General features: G+C 44.6%; 1 long non-coding RNA gene across 1 annotated transcript in view; it reads right to left on the bottom strand.

The window, feature by feature from the left end:
• Nucleotides 1-2,781: 2,781 nt before the first annotated feature.
• Nucleotides 2,782-17,477, bottom strand: part of LOC309841137 — a 124,698-nt gene continuing 110,002 nt past the window's right edge. Inside the window, exons 7-9 of the long non-coding RNA XR_014298970.1 lie at nucleotides 11,155-11,329; nucleotides 4,973-5,032; nucleotides 2,782-2,899 (exon numbers count right to left, since the gene is read on the bottom strand). This is a non-coding gene — a long non-coding RNA (uncharacterized lncRNA). The remainder of the gene's footprint in view (nucleotides 2,900-4,972; nucleotides 5,033-11,154; nucleotides 11,330-17,477) is intronic.

Genomic DNA, 17,477 nt, shown 5'->3' with positions numbered 1-17,477 from the left:
CCCTGTAGAGAAGGACCCACAAGGTTTTCATCAGAGCACAGGGAAGCTGTGTTTGAAACGACTCCACACTTGTCTTCACAGGCTCGACCTTTCTTCCTGGGACCCATTTTTCACGGCCCTGTCGGCCTCCTCGCCTAAATCAAGATAGTGATTCATTTGGGTTTTTCACATTCTCTCTTTCATTACTAGAAGAAGCCTTGGGTCATTTAGAGTTTGGACCTTGGCCCCCTCTTCCTTTATTTATAAAAAAGCATGAACACGCTCCCTGTTCATAGGGAGGCCTGCTTCACCTTCACCCCATTCCCTTTTGTTTCCAAGGTCAGTATTTTTGTCTTCGTTCCCTGCATAGATTATTTTTACATATCTGATGAAAAGGAAACCCAAGGAAGATGTGTAAGCACCCTCCTTTCTCTGTGGCCTTTTAAATCCCACGTAGCCTTGTGACCTGCCCACCTGTCCTGTGGCCTAGGGTGTTTTTCCCTCTGGGAAGTACAATTACAGGGAGTGGGTTTTGGCTCAGGATGAAGACAAGCCAATGGCAACTACAGGTTCCTGAAAAAGAAGCGGGCTGTCTCAGCAGCGGGAAGCTTCTTGGCCTCCTCAGCATATGGTCTGTGCATCGGCCAATGGCCGCACGTCAGAGACAGTGTCAAGAAGGATTCATGAATCCGATTAGCGGTGGCTCAAGAGTGGCAAACACTTGAGTACTTTTTATGCTAGGAATACGGAAAGAGAACAGAAGTAAGCCAGTCTAGCAGGGTTAGAGTAGAGGATCCCTTCCAACCTTGGCCCATGTCTACAAGCGTACACTCAGACCTCCAAGACAAGTCTTAAACACAGCTTGTTTTTCAGAGTTTTTGACCTGGAGTGATCTTCAGGGATCATTTTTGTTGAACTTATTATTATTATTATTATTATTATTGCTCATCGAACAAGAAAATTAGTTTCCAAAAGGTGAAGTATTTTTTTCTAAAAACAGCTAGTTGTGTTTATGGAAAATAAAAAATCACAACCAACAAAACAGACCTGCTCTATAGTTACAGGATATGAAAAACATTTATGGTATGAAGGTGTTTTCAATTGTCCTCCTGTCTGGGGTTGGAAATTCCTACTTCTCTATCTGCTATTATAATTATGGTTTGGGAGAGGGCCTAATTTTTCCCCCCTATATAACACCCTGATTCATGAGACACGGGAAGAAAGTGGTGGTGGTGGCGTGGGTTTCTGCTAAGACCTCAGAAGCATCATCCAAGAGGAAGTAGCATAGCAACAAGCAGGAAGGTAGGGAGTAGTTTCCATGGTGTGATTTAAGGGGGTGCCATGGTTACCATTCCATACACCCGTGCCAGGCATCTTTCTATAAGAAGAGTCTCATTGTTTTGGCCCTTGAAGTCATTTGTCACCTTAAGAATTCCCTGTTTAAAAATCACAGTTGATGTTTTTAATCCTATCAGTTAATACTTTCGTTTGCGCTTTGAATACCTCCTAGGTGCTGGGCCCATAATGATCTCTTTTTTTTTTTTTCTTTTTTACCTCTTTTAATTTATTAGTCAATAGATATTTGAGAAGAAGGCTCTGTAGGGAATGGCATATAAACTAGGAACCGTGGGGTCGGGTACCAGGATGGTTAGGAAGGGGAGCTTTGGGTTCAGACAGAACCAGGTTCTACCATCAACTCCGCCATTTATTAGTATGTTGACCTTGGGAAAGTCAGCCAGCTCGTGTATGCGATTGCAAGTCTCCTTATTTGTAAAATAGGGATAATAATTACAGCTCTTAGGATTATTTTTGAGACTTGGTTAAATAATCCCTGCCAGGGACTTGAGAGAGCACCGGGCACATCTGCAGGATTCCATGAATGGTAATTATTTCGGCTCTAACATCAGCATCAACAAAACAGACTTGAAGAGGGCAGGGAGAAGGCAGTAAAGAAGAGTGATCCCCAAAAACAGGTCTTCCCAAAGTCAACTTGATCCAGGCAGTCTTACCTCTAGAGGAAAGACTGTGCGTCAGAGCGAAGCCAGGGACGCAGCCCTCGTTTGGCCACACTGCGGAGATGTCCTCTCTTCGAGGCAAGCTCTGGGATGGGGGCAAGTGTGTGGTCGTGGGTGGGTGGCATTTGGCTTTTCCACTCACCTCCCAGTCTCATTTTTCCTCCTCACCCCAACCTTCCTTGGAATCTCTAACTTCTAGATAATTATACATGGTTGTTTTTTTCTGCCTGGAAGATATTCTGCTCAACAGACCTGGTTTCTTCTTCCTTGGCCTTCAGGTGTCACCTTAGATGTAAACTTTCCCTGGGAAGCCCCACCTAGGCCGGGCGGGGTGTCCTTCTCAAGGGCTCCCACACAGCACCCTGCCAGAGAGCTCACCACACTTGTGACAATTGCTTGCTCACGCTTTTCTTCCCCACTAGGTTGTCAATTCAGTGAAAGCAGGGGCCTCACCTAGAAGTTGCGGTTCCATGGCGAATACCATGATAACTGGTGACTAAGAGAAACTCGGGAAGTTCTTCTTACATATGTGGGTGAGGGGATGAATTGTATGCTGAGGTCTGTGGCCTGGGAAGTCGCTTTGGCTTATCCTAGCATTCCTACCTCATGTGTCAAGTTACAACAAACATGGTCGTTCTGCTGACCTGAAAAAAATCCTTGTTAGGATAACATCAATATTGTTCTCCTTTTCTCAAGTAGAAATTGTCCACAGATTATTTAAATGTCGAAACACGGAGGGCTCTTCGTAAACTTAAGAATAATGCATGTAGGGACCGTCTCTGCTTACCAAAGCTATGGCTGACCAGGATGTTGGTGCTTCCATCAGACGAAGGAAAGTATGTTTCGGATTCAGTTGCTGGTGGACGTATCTTCCAAATCATTTTTTAAAATGCTGCATTAAATCACTGTGAAAGGAAAACAGATTTGGGTTTCTTCTTGGTGGGAATCTATGCTATTTGGGATAAGAAAAGCTCTCAATTACTTTCCCTGACACTGGGACTTTTCCAGCTCAGCACATGACCTCTTCAGCATCGGTGGCTGACATAGGGTAACCACAAATTTAGCATTCAAAGCTCCAGCCTGTGCCCTGGGCCTGGTACTGTTCCTCTTTGTTTCGTGTGTTGGACAAGTGAAAGAGGAATCACAAATCTGACTTCCTCTAGAGCAGAGGGCACACTTACTAATGGGTAATTTAAGATGCATGTGTGGTTACAAACCTTGGTTCAGCTACTGTGCAACAGGGCTTTGGAATGGAAGAAAAATAAGATGTGGAGGTATGGGGTTTATCTTTCCATTAAAAAACAATTTATTTTGAAAAGATTTCCAACTTAAAAAAAAAAAAAACAAAAACCCACGTTGGGGGCGCCTGGGTGGCCCAGTCAGTGAAGCGACCAACTCCTGGTCTCGGTTCAGGTCATGAGATCGAGTCCCATGTCAGGCTCCACGCTCAGCACGGAGTCTGCATGAGACTCTCTCTCCCTCTCCTTCTGCTCTTCCCCTGCGTACCCTCTCTCTCTCTCTCCCAAATAAATCAATAAATCTTTACCAGAAAAAAGAACACTTGGAAGTCAACTGCAAACAAGTGTGAAATCCCTTTCCTCAGATTCCTCAACTGCTAATATTTCACTGCATTGGCTTCTCTTCCTCCCTCCCTCTCTCTGTGTGTCTGTCTGTCAATGGTGTGATTTGGAAACAAGAGAGGAAAGCCCATGCTTCTTCTTCTTTTTTTTTTTTTTTAAAAGATTTCATTTATTTGACAGAGAGAGAGACAGCAAGAGAGGGAACACAAGCAGGGGGAGTAGGAGAGGGAGAAGCAGCTTCCTGCGGAGCAGGGAGCCTGATGTGGGCTTGATCCCAGGACCCCAGGATCATGACCTGAGCTGAAGGCAGACGCCTAATGACTGAGCCCCCCAGGCATCCCAAGCCCGTGCTTCTTAATAAAACCATGGGGGCAGTATCAGCAAGAAGGTTTGGGAAGCAACCAAACAAGAAAGGCTAAAAATTGGAGAACAGAAGTATTTTTGTAGGCCACCTCCATTTGCCGGGCCCCCCACAAACTGCTTTGCAAACATTCTCTCTTTAAATTCTTAGAGGAATCCCCTGAAGTGGGTCATCGTTCCCAGGTAGAGACGAAGAAACAGAGGATCAGAAAGGATATGCAGCTTGCCCAAGGTCACAGGGCCAGGACATCGGCTGTGCCTGAATGTGCCATTTTGAAGCTTCTCTATCGCACACCTTGTCATTGCAAAAACAGTATTCCGTTGGGAATAAAAAGGCCCAACTCTGTCCCGAAGGCTGTGTGATCTCAGTCAAGCCATTTCACTTGCTAGGAATTCGGCTTTCTTGACCATAAAATGAGGGAGATTATGTTAGGGGAGGCTATTAGGATACTTGACTGTCAGCAACAAAGAAGTCATGGCCACTTATTGGGAAGGTCAGAGGCCTGCCCTTGCAGCCCTCCACAAGAAGCCATATCCAACCACACGGGCCCAAGATGGTGGACGCCAAGACAGGAAGCCCTTCACCAAATTAGGAGGAAAAGCCAAAATCCTGCTTCCCCACTCCAACTGATCCCAGCTCACCGGGCAACAGACTACCTTAATCTTAAGATTCCTTCCAGCTCTAAATTCTTTGAATAATTTAAAAAAAGTAATATTTTTGCTGGCTTACTCACAGAAGTTCTCTGCACCTATTATTGTTTTTAGGTAAGAATAGGAGAAACAGGACTTAGAGCATATTTAAATCAGGAGCAAAGCAGCGATTCTCTCCTGTCTGTCTGGTTGTCTATTTGGTAGCCTGTTGAAAGCTTCTGTGGGTCGTCGACCTTCTGCTACATTTCCCCTGCGCGTCTCACTGTGCTCAGTGCTTCCGGGGCTGGGCTAATTCTGAGGACAGGGGCCGAGAGAGACTCTGCTGGAGAAATGGAAGGAGCGATGGAAGGAACTGAGTCCTGTTCATGGGCGTAGTTTCAGACTCACCCTTAGTGAGCCGCAAGTCACCCCGTCCATGGGCAGGCTGTTCTCAGTGGTCCATTCCATCTTCAGGAGTTTGAAACATTTAAAAAAAAATTATTTCCTAAATATTTGACTGCCCTTCAGAAACTGGAGTATGCAGACCCATGGAGTTATTCAATGATGCATCAAGGGGACCCCCCACCCCCCGCAAACAAGTCCATAAGATAAATACAAGGGTAGCTCCCAGCATTTCAAATTAAGTTGTTGATAATTTTTTAAAAATGTGTAAAAAACTTAAACACTGATATCTTAGGAAGCAGCCTCAGAAGTCCCATAAATTTTAAACGTCGAATCTGAGAGCCTTCGACAATCTCACCACGGGTTCCTCTGCCCTGCCCACTCCCAGGGGGCACCTGGAAGTAATAAGAATTCCCTTTCTTCTGTCAGGAAGGATGCTGAGGTGTGCAAGTTTGAGACGCAGGGATATTTAATGAGTAGAACGTAGTGCCTAGAGGGCGCCTGGGTGGCTCAGTCAATTAAGCGTCTGCCTTTAAGCTCAGGTCACTATCTCAGGATCCTGGGATCGAACCCACACATCAGGTCCCCTGCTCAACAAGGAGTCTGCTTCTCCCTCTCCCTCTCCTCTGTGCTCTTTCCCTCTCTCTCTCTCTCTCTCTCTCAAATAAATAAATAAATAAAATCTTTTTTTTTTTTTTTTTAAAGAACACAGTGCTTAGCGTAGAGTATGTGTTAGAAAAGATAGCTATTATTGTTACTATAGTTCTATAAAGCTCAGTTCTCTTTTTCTATAATTTCTCAACCATAGTAGGTCTAATTTTGGGGTATTGTTTTGTTTCTTTAAAACAGGAATTCTTTCAGCATTTGGCGCCCAGTGAAAGCAGACCCCAACTCCTGCCATCCATTCAAAATTAATCCCTTGGTTCCAAACATTACTGGTTCTGGATCTACTCCTTGGGGAAGTGGGAATTCTATTTTTCTTTTTTTAAATAAAAAACCTATTTATTTGACAGAGAGAGAGAAAGAGAGAGAGATCACAAGTAGGCAGAGAGGCAGGCAGAGAGAGAGGAGGAAGCAGGCTCCTGCTGAGCAGAGAGCCCAATGCAGGACTCGATCCCAGGACCCTGAGATCATGACCTGAGCTGAAGGCAGCGGCTTAGCCCACTGAGCCACCCAGGCGCCCCAAGGGAAAGCCACCAACACAAGACGGACGTGTGATGGCAACTTCCCTCTCTCTCCAGAGACCTTTCCTTCTCCTAATGAAATAGTCGTCTTCCTTCCGCTCTTCTTTGTAGAATATGATTTTTATCGTAAGGTTTTATCAGGATAGTTCTCTCACCATCTTGGTGTCCATCCCTCCCTGCCCCCCAAGACACTCTAATTTACCCGTACCTTTCTCAGAGAACTGAGCCAATAGTACGAAGAGGCTTCTCCTGATTCGTGTTGTATGTGTTCAGCTGAAGCCCGACTGGCCTCGAGAGGGGCGGGGAACAGTCATCTCCCTCTCACTGAACCTGTCACTAGTACCAGCTGGAAAGTGACATAACCTATCAAACGGTTAACGTTGTTTGACCGTTCAGCAGTTTTTTTTTTTTTTTTTTTTTTTTGTTAAGCAACCTGATTTCCTTTTTAGGAATTCTCTTTTCCCCAGTAGAGTCTGTCTGCTGGGATTGTCATCAGAAGTCCTGTGGGCTCCTCCCCAAGAACTGGGGAGTGACGCAAGCCAGCCCGATCTGCTCTTCTCTGCCTGGAGCGGGAAACCTCACACAGGAGAACGCTAACGCCGAGGTAGCTGGACTCTCATCCCGCACTAGCAAGGCTCCTTGGTCAGACTGTTCTTGGTCTGGAGTCTGATCACTACAGCTCCTGATGGCCAGCCTTCCACGCATCCTCTGAGCCTGACACCCTTCCAGTACACCCTGCTGGCTTCCGTTAGCCACAGGTGCAATCTGTCGCTTGCAATCACAGAAGGCCGCTGGTATTCCTACCATGTCCTCGGTGGTCGGTAATCTACTACATAAATAGTCTGCAGCATCTCTCCCTAAAGGTTTCTATTTTTCTTTTTTAAGAAAAATACTTATTTATAAGTATACTTATACTTATTTATAAGTATACTTATACTTATTTATAAGTATACTTATTTATTTGATAGACAGAGATCACAAGTAGGCAGAGAGGCAGGCAGAGAGAGAGGGGGAAGCAGGCTCCCCACCGAGCAGAGAGCCTGATGCGGGGCTCGATCCCAGGACCCTGAGATCATGACCTGAGCCGAAGGCAGAGGCTTAAACCACTGAGCCACCCAGGTGCCCCCCTAAAGGTTTCTTTACTACGTGTTCGTATAATTAAAAAAAAAAATTGGAAGTTATCTCTTGGCTTTTAGTTTTTACCATACGGTGCTATCTCTATTTCCATGGTAGGGAAACCGGAATGTGTTCGCATCTCCCCGGCCTTCCTACAATACCATTCCGTAATGTTTACCAAGGAGTCAATTAAATTCGAGCCTCTAATTTTGACGGAATGTAAAAGATGAGTGGCCTTTTGAAAAGGCAAAACGTCTGCCTTTTAAACAGGAAGCAAGTCGGCTCCGTTGTGGAACTGCGTGGGGTGCAAGCCTCTGTGCTCTCTTCCAAGGAAAACCGGGGGAGTGAGGAGCATTTGCATCTGCCAAAACTGTCAATATTCTGCAATTAAGTCAGATCTCACCCTCGAGCCGGTGTGGAAATGACAAAAGGAAAGCAGGTATGGGAGCATAAGGTTAAAAGCCGCTGTGGAGGGAGGGTGAACGTGGCGTCACCCTTGGTGACGCCCCAAGAAGCCAGAGTGTTAGTGTCACCGTGAGACAGCGGGGCCACTCAACGTCTAGCCGGACAGCTCAGGGAGCTGGGTCGGCACGCCTCGCCTTCGAGTTCAGGTTTCTGTTACTACAGCTGCGTCCTCTTCCCTTATCGGTGAGCTCTCAGGCAGGCGCTCGCCTGGGAATGCCGGCTGCTTCCTCTGGCAGAGTTAGGAGCGCAAGAGCTTCCCTGAGGGGTAGGAAGGGCAGGGAGAGCTTCGGGCCACCGCACAACTGCTCCACGCATGGACTCTAGGGCCAGTGTAGGTTTGAATCCCAGTTCTATGTGTGACCTTAGGAAACATTTTAAACTTCTCTGTGCCTCATACTCCTCATCTTTAAAGTGGAGATAAAATTGGGGCCCCTGTGTGGCTCAGTCAATAAAGTGTCTGTCTTTAGCTCAGGTCATGATCCCAGGGTCCTGGGATCGAGTCCCACGTCAGGCTCTCTGCTCAGCGGGAAGTCTGCTTCACTCTCTCTCTCTTTCAATTTCAAGTAAATTAAAAATATCTTAAAAATTAAGTGGAGATAAGATCAGTAATAACCTTATAGAATTATTGTAAAGCACTTAGAAAAATGCTTGACAAAGTATACACTGTATGTAAATTAAGTAAATGTAAAACACTTGCATAATATATATTTGCTATTATGTGTTTATTCAGTGAATGTCAACTAGGAGCCTCTCCCACGGATGGACAGCTCAGAAGACCTTCTTTGAATGAGCTCAGTTGTCTGTGAAGCTAACTTGCCTTAAGGCAAAAGCAATTTACCTTTCACTGAAAGTACCTCTGGGAGACTCAGGGGACAGGAATTAATGCCCCGATTTCTCATCAGGGATAACGCTGGGATCAAGGACCTCACTCATCTCTTAGGTGCAGACCTCATTCCTTCTGTTTTTTGTTTTATTCTGAAAGATTGTTTTCTTTCATTTTCCTAAGAGATTAGCTTTGGCGGCTAAGTGCGGTGAGGCAGGCTTTGGGGTTTCTATGCCAGGCTTCTGTTCATTTGTGTGTCGAGGTGGGACAGGGAGCACTCTTTCCAAACTGTCACCCCCATGTGAGGAACCAGGACCACAGGCTACACTTTCAGGAACTATAGAGAAAGAACTTCCTTAACAGAAGTCCCCTAAATGCTGTCAGGGAGATCATTTTATTTATTGGGCAAACACTGACATAGGCCTCAGGGAGTACTTCGAATGCATGAAATACCAGTTAACTTAACCCTTACCACTGCTCTGTGACGGGAGTGCTTTCAATACCCTCGTTTTATAGCCATGGCAACGGAGGTACAGTGAGGGTAAATGACTCGCCCAAAGAGAGAGGTTCTCCTGAGCAGCAGGTGGACCTGGAGCACGGTGAGTTTGTGGGTCAGGGTTCGTGCTCAGAACCACGAGGCATCCTTCCTCCCAGGAAGCGCTCGTCTTCCAAATGCATTCTTCTTCTTCTTCTTTTTTTTTTAAAGATCTTATTTATTTATTTCACAGCGAGAGAGAGATCACAAGCAGGCAGAAAGGCAGGCAGAGAGAGAGGAGGAAGCAGGCTCCCTGCTGAGCAGAGAGCCTGATGCCCCATGCAGGGCTTGATCCCAGGACCCTGCGATCATGACCTGAGCTGAAGGCAGAGGCTTCACCCGCTGAGCCATCCAGGTGCCACCGTCCATCTTACTTTGGAGCGGAGCCTCCAACTGTGCGGTTCTGGGTTTATGTTACTTTAGGACCTTTAATTCGGAACCTGGCGCAGGAGCCCTCCCTGGATCCAATTTGCCAGTCATCTGGCAAAACACCCCGGACAAGTTCCCAAGCCTTAAGCCACATCTGGAGGCAAAAAATCTGATCCCCAGCTGGCTAGGTTAATACCTCTTGAAGAGTGATGGAAAATTTGGAATTTAGGGACATGACTTTGCCTTAGGTTAACTATGACTTTAAATTATATGTTCAAAACAAATTCTTTGACCTCTCCCCTCCGTGACACCTTCTGTTTTTTGCTGTGTGCATTTTGGGTATGAGCTTCCTGTGTTTCACCTTCCACACGTGGAAGAACTAACCCGGCAAATGGCAATAGAGCAGAAACAAGCATCAGGTTTTCATATCGAGCTGTCGTGATTTATGGCAGATTTTCAGAAATCAAAACCCAATTCTAGAAAGGGGAGAGAGAAGGAAGACATGCAGAACTCCCTACAAATGATGAGGGAGCACGGGGCTGGCTGAAGACAAAGCAAAAGCTGGCGCCTTGCACCCCCCTCTCCATCCGCTCCCCCTCTGTCATACGTGTAGCATCCCTCAGGCAGCCCTGACTGCCATGAACAATAAGCAAATAGTTAACTTGCAGAGCTCACAATCCTGCTAGACAGGAGTCTCCCATGGCTTACAAATGTCCTAAATTGATAGCAGGATTGCCACACCCCACCAAAAAGTCTCCCAACTATCTTAATGTTAATGGCTGGTCTAAAGACAACATTGATCCAACAGCAAGGGCAAGGCCTCCGGTAGGCCTCTGACATCTTGGCACCTTGTAGGCCCTCTTTAACATATGAAAACTCTGTTAAAACCTCCCTTCCCCTCACCTTCCCCCAACTGCAGGGTACATAACCTGCCATCCCTCACAACCCAGGGCAGCAGCTCTTCCTGCCCGGGTCCTGTCCCTGTGTTTTAATAAACCACCATTTTGCACCAAAGATGTCTCAAGAATTCTTTCTTGGTCATCGGCTCCGGACCTCAGCCCACCGAACCTCACCTAGGTTCTAGAACTTCATCACAAAGAGAGGAGACTCACGATCAAGTAAAACTTACTCAGTCCTACCCAACAGGGAGTCTGACCATCTGAATTCTTAACCCCAGCTCTTCCATAAAGTCATCAGATGGCCTTAGGCAGGACCCAAAGTAGCTTCTCTGGGCCTTAGTTTGTTCATCAGTGAATTCTATGGTAATTTAAATCTCAATAATCTGTAGAATTTTGGAACAATCTTTTTTTTTTTTTTTTTTTAAATAGCCTTCACGCCCAATGTGGGGCTCGAACTCACAACCCCAAGATCAAGAGTTGCATAAACTCTCTCACCTGAGCCAGCCAGGCACCTCAGTACTCTGTAGAATTTTGAGGAAAGAACAGTGGCATAGCATTTTGGAGGGGAAAAAAATAAGGCAATATTTATTAATCTGATTCCTTTTCTCCCTCTACTCGTTACAAAGCTGTGTGTTGTGGTCTAATCCTCTCTAGTGCCATTCACAATGAAAACCAAAGTGGATGGTAAATCACCAAGTGAATTTTGCAGAAGCAAATCGTTGTAATAATATTATTTTCAATGACTTTCTTAATTCAGCCCAAAGGATGGGCTTGACAGGTGAAGTCAGGTGACTTACCTTGCTCCAAGCAGGCTCACTTGATAATCGTTTACAACCGAAGTCTGGCAGCCGCAGGGACAATTATTTTTCTCTTGATCTTTCAAGCTCATGATCTTTCTGCCTGTGTCTTCCCACCGTTCCTTGTCACTGATACCCACTGGGTAGAGCCATACATAATCCGGGATTTCCATCTCTTATTTTAAATACAAAGAAAACAAAGGCATAAGGGAAAAGAACAGTATTGTAAAGTGTATATAACTGCCATAGCTGAGGGCAAGTAAGGTTTTCCTTTAAGAGCGTCTTAACATATAATTAATTAATTATTTCTTTCAGTCACCCAATATTGGGCCGGCGCTTGAGCCTCGGCACTATGGCAGGTGTTGGGGTACACTAATGAGGAAAAGGACAACTGATAATCCAACAGGAAAGGTAATAAACAAGGACATAAACACGAGGGAAAAGTATGGACAGCTCCGGGAATGTGAGCCTGGCTGGGTCTGCCCTGGCCTGGGGCAAGAAGGCAGGGAAAGTTTCCCCATGAAAAATGACTTTTGGGCTCAAAGATTACACAAAAAAGTACACTCTAGTCTCTAGTCTGACACCTGTTTCTGTAAGTTACGCAGGATCGGTAAACTGGAGAATGGTGCCCAGATACGGTGAAAGTCACATTCTTTGGTGATGTAGATTTTCTCCAGCACTTTATTTATTTGATTTGATTTGATTCCCCAGGGTTTAACTGCCACCAAGTAATGCCGCGGAAGGCAAAACCCGCACAAAGAGGAGCACACAGCATGGTGTGCGAGAATACAGCTTGTGCATGTTGACTCCCCGTCCTGTAACCCTCCCCTGTCCAGGCTGGCCACGTGCTCTGTCTCCGAAGTACCTCTGGGGTGGCTCGTTCGATCTCTGAGCATTTGTCCTTTCTCCTTGTAAATGGGGAGACTCAGCCCTTCTTCACCCCACTTTCTCATAGAACTTGAGCTTTGGGGGCGATTTCCATACTCATAATAGCATATTTTAATTTATTAGGAATGAAACGTCGCTTTATGGGACTGGTATTTTCTACCAGGATTATTGTTTTTTTGTTTAGAACATTGCGTAGATTTCGAGTTGTCTGTCCCGGTTTCACTTTCCTTTAAGATTTTACAAGGGAATATCTGTAAGCACCTTACAGCAGAAAAACACTTTTATTTAAAAGCAAACTCACATTTGAAAGTTACAGGTCACAACCATACATCTTTAAATAAAACTCTTTTTCAAAGAGTGAAATCTCAGATTTTTAGTATAATTTAAGCAGATGACTTTTACTTCACCTTGCTAAATAACTGAGACACACAGAAGTTATTTGATCTATTTAAGGTGACAAACTAATTTCAGGAACCCTTGAAAATTGTATTTACAACATACACCAGACACACGATGAGGCCAAAGTGTTTTTTAAAAATAAATCGTACTCAAGCACACTCTGCCGACAGTGTGAGCCGCCCGCTATCAGTTTAGAGCAGGATGAACTTCGAGAAGTGGACTCACCACCTCAAAAGCTTCCCTCATGCTTCTTCCCAGTCAGTCCTCCCTCCGTGGTCCCAAGCAACCACTGATCTCTTTTTTGACCTCTAGAGATTGGATTTGTCTTCTCTTGAGTTTCCCATGTTCCTCCTTCTGTAGAGTTTCCTCTGTGACAGCGTCCTTGGCAGGTGCTAGCCGACCGGCTAACTACGTCTGCTGGACTTGGCCAGTGAGGCCACAGGAACCCAGAGAGATTCTTTTCTATTTTTTAAAAAATTTTAAAAGAATATTTTATTTATTTGTCAAAGAGAGATTGGGCACAAGCCAGGGGAGTGGCAGGCTCCCCAATGAGTAGAAGCCCGATGTGGGACCCGATCCCAGGACCCTGGGATCATGACCTGAGCCAAAGGCAGACCTTAACCAACTGAGCCACCCAGGCATCCTGAACCCAGAGACATTCTTAAGAAACCACTAGTTTTCTAAAGCAGTTGTACCTTATTACGTTCTCACTAGCGGCATGTGATAGTTCAAGTTGCTATCCGTCCTCAACAACAGTGTCTAGAGTCTTCTTAACTTTAGACATGAGGGATTTATGTATTTCACCATCATCGGCTGTAGACTTCTGCTTGGTCGGCTTTCAGGGTTGTATTTTATCAAATCTACACATGCCTGACACTGTTGTTGTCTTCTTGATGAATTGACTTCTTTATTATGATGAAATATCCCTTTTTATCTCAAGTAAACCTCTTCTGAAATTTACTCGGATACATATTTTCCAGCAGTTGTTCTAATGTTCACAATAGGCATTTTTAAAAAGATTTTTATTTACTTATCTGACAGAAAAAGAGAGAGATCTCAAGTAGGCAGAGAGGCAGGCAGAGAGAGAGGGGAAGCAGGCTCCCCGCGCCAAGCAGGGAGCCCCATGCGGGGCTCGATCCCAGGACTCTGGGATCATGACCTGAGTCAAAGTTGGAGGCTTTAACCCACTGAGCCACCCAGGTGCCCCCACAATATGCATCTTTAATTTATTAGCGTGCGAACTAAAGAAATACCATGTCCCTTCACGTATAACACAAAGGTCAGACAACAGCGCATTCCCATTTTCTCTTTCCACTCTTTGTGTACTGCTGTCCTACCCTCTTATACCTAAATGCATGATAAGTTCCAATACATTATTGTCAATTTTGGTTTTAAGTGGTCAATTATCTTTTACGTAAACGTAAAATGAGGGGAAAGATGTATTTGACACTTACCTACATATCTGTCATTTCCAGCACTCTCCATTCCTTTGGGTAGAATCAAGTTTTCATCTGGCGCAATTTTCCTTTTGTCAGCAGCACTTTCTTTGATGTTTCTTGCAGTGCAAGTTCACTGGTGGCACTTCTCATAGTTCTTATTTGACAGATTCTTTATTTTGGCTTTATCTTCGAAAAATTTTGTCACATATAAAGTACTGGGTTGACGTTTTGGGGCTTTTTTCTTTCTCTCAAGCACTCAAAAATTGTTCTCTGGTTATGGCGGCCAGCCTCCAAGATGGCCCCCAAGGTTCCTCACCTCCTGGTGTTCCCGTGTTTGTGCAACTTTGACCCCCGCTGAATCAGGGCTAACCACGTGATCAACAGAATATGACTGAAACTGCAGGGTGTCCGTCACTTTTCGGACCGGCTATCTATATGGTCAGAACATCTTGCCGTGGGTCTCTTGTCCCATTCACTCTGGACACAGCTGCTCGCCATGACACAAGGCTCTCCAGCCTTCTCACCAAGTGGTCCATGTGGAGAGAGAGAAACTCGTCAGCATCAATCAGCTTGTCAGACAGGAGACTGATGCCTTGGGAGTGGACTCTCTGGCCGCAGTCCAGAAATTTCGTGAGATGCCTTCAAAGAGCTGCCTAAATGAGCCAGTCCCAAATTCCTTATGCACCCAAACTGTGAGACATCATCTGTCTTTCTGGTGGACAGCCGCTGGTTTTGGGGTGATTTGTTAAACTGCAGTAGATACTAACACAATTTGGGGGGCTTGCATAGTTTTAAAATTCTTAATTTTAAGAATTAATTCATTCTATGTAAGGTGCCTTTTTATTTTCTTTAGGTAACTGCAGGATTTTCTTTTTGTTGTTGTTTTTCAGTAATGTGATTGTGTTGTGCCTTGGTGTTTTCTGTGTGTGTACCTTGCTGTTTGTTGAAACTCTCGGGTATGGGCATTTACAGTTTTGAACAAATTTGGAACACCTGTGGCCATCATTTCTTCAAACACATGTGTGTTACACTCTTAGACATCTTCCCATGTCACTCAGGGGTCAATTTTTTCCCTTATTTCTTCTTCTTTGTTTCATTTTGGATAAATTTTTGCTATATAATTCAGTTCATCAATCTTTCCTTCTGCAATATCTAATTTGATATTAACCCTATAAAATGGATATTTTATTTTTCATCTCTAGAAGTTCCATCTAGAAATTCTCACATGTTCATCTTTTCCTATAGACACTAAAACATATTGAAGATATTTATAACATCTATTTTAGTATTCTTGCCTGTTAATTCCATCATCTCTGTTATTTTTGTTATATTTCCATTAACTTATTTTCTCTTCATTGTGAATCGCATTTTTTTCCTGCTCCTTATGTTTATTCTTATGGTAATTTTGGGGGGACGATGAACATGGTGAACTTTATGTTATTGCATGCTGGGTTTAACTGTATTTCTTTGAAGAGGGTTGGACTTCACTCTAGCATACAATTAAGCTATATGCAGATTAGATCGAGGCTTGCTTCTAAACTCCTCACTGTAAATATCTGGAGTAGGTTTTTAAAATTTAAAATCATCCCAGAGGCAGGAGCTCTCGGGGACCTTGACTGAATGCCCCCTGCATTCATCAGCATCTCTTTACTCTGGCTTTTGGGAACTTGAATGATTGATTCCTAGTCCTGTGTGAGCTCCTGACTCATCCTGCTTCAAGTTGCCTGGTAATTACTTGTTCTCCAGAAGTTAACCCTTTTGGGCCTCATGGAGTTTCAGCCACTGCCTGTGAAGACTGGTTTTCAGCCCACAATTCAAGCAGACTCCAGGCAGATTTCCGGTGCTCTTTCTCTGCAGATCGCCCTCTTCTCCAGTGCTCTACCCTGTGAATTCTGGCCCTTTCAACGTCCCCAAGCCCAACCTGTCTCCTCAACTCATGGACGTTTCTGGGTCCTGCCTGGCCTCCCCTCCCTGCACTGTTCTCCAGAAACTGTCTCCAGGCTAACAGCTGAGGTAACTGCAGGGCTCAACCCGTTGTCTCCCTTCTCGAAGACACCACCGTGCCGTGCTACCGGTGGTTCAATACTGAAGCGGCTGCTGCTGTTATGTTTTTGGTCCAGGGTTCTAGCTGTCTGTGGTGGGAGGGTAATTCTGGAGCCTGTTAATCTCTCAGGGCCAGAAGTGGAAGTTCTAACTAAAACGTTCTTCTTAAGAAAACTCTACATTTCCTTCCCAGTATTTGCATCCTCCTCTGCCAGCCTCATACATGTCATCGTTTCAATGACTGTGTTTGCAAAATTTTCTGGAAAAAGCATATTTGTCACAGGTCCCCACAAAGACCCCACAATCCCGATATAGAATAAGACCAACTGGATGCAGCTGAAGTTGGCGAACACTCTTGGTCTTGTGGTCGGGCCTCCCACCACACTTGTGCGCGGGGCGTCTCGGTTCCAGAGGGCCCCTCAGAGGACAGGGAGGCCAGATCCTCTAATCCAAGTGACATAGTTTTAGACTCTAGGGGTGTGGTTTCCATTTGCTACACTGAATTCAGGGTTACGATCTGTCTTCTTAAGATATGGCGCCTTTTCTATTTTATAGGACTTCGAAGCTGCCCCTTTGGCTCTGTCCAGCAATAGCAACAATGCTCCTTGCTCCAGGGAAGGGGAGCCCTGGGAGTAACCAGGAAGAGATCCTAGGTAGGATGCAGTCCTTCTACGAGTGGAAGCGACTCTTTTCCCAATGATTAACAATAATACAACGACCACCGCCACCACCACTACAACAAATAGTTCACTTGTAGCAAGAATAATAAACAGAAATCATTACGAAGGATGTATGTTGAATGAATGTACTAACCAGGGTACCTTATTACTGATAGTCAATGGATGCTGGGATATGAAGGAGGGTAAAATGCTGGAGCAAGATAGACCCTTATTCCGTCTCTAAGGGTCTCCTCACTAGCTTAGGAGGGTCCATTTTATGGAATCCACTCAACTGTCTGCAGAATGTGCTCATACTGGGCTTTGGTGAACACCCAAATATGTGCATTTCCAACTTCTATTAAAAGCATTCCCCTCTCATTTCTAGCTGGTAAAAAATTAAAGCATGGTAGGTCTCAGACATAATAAGGGATTATGTAGTTGAATGAACAAGGCAATTTCGATTTCTTATTTGTTCATTAGCTTAGGATTCTTTTTTCCCCTTTCTTTTTGTAGTTTTGCCCCATAGAGTTTCAGAGAAATTTCCTGTTTGGGGAAAAAGAATCCCAGAAGATTAACTCACTCATAGAGCTAAAAGACGATTTTCCTTTAAGCATTATTCAAAAGAAACTAATTATCTTTAGAGAGCTAGGAGAGTTTGCAGTGACCTCTCAGGCTGATTTTGTACAGGCTTCATAGGACAATTTTTGATTGCTAAGCTATACTCATCTAATTTTTAATTTTAATAATTTTCTGTGAAATATTAAAACATGATTCATTGTGAAATAACATTGCAGTGGCTCCTTGGTTAGCTGCAACAGTGTGTCAGAACTGAACACTGCCTTTAACATTCTTTGGCTCTATTTATTTGGTTTTGCTCCCTGTAAGTATATTGTTA

The sequence above is a fragment of the Mustela nivalis genome, assembly GCF_964662115.1.
Source record: "Mustela nivalis genome assembly, chromosome: 9".
In the NCBI taxonomy this organism is placed as follows: Eukaryota; Metazoa; Chordata; class Mammalia; order Carnivora; family Mustelidae; genus Mustela; species Mustela nivalis.
Note: the sequence above shows the minus strand (reverse complement) of the source record. Positions and strands in the feature narration are given on the sequence as shown.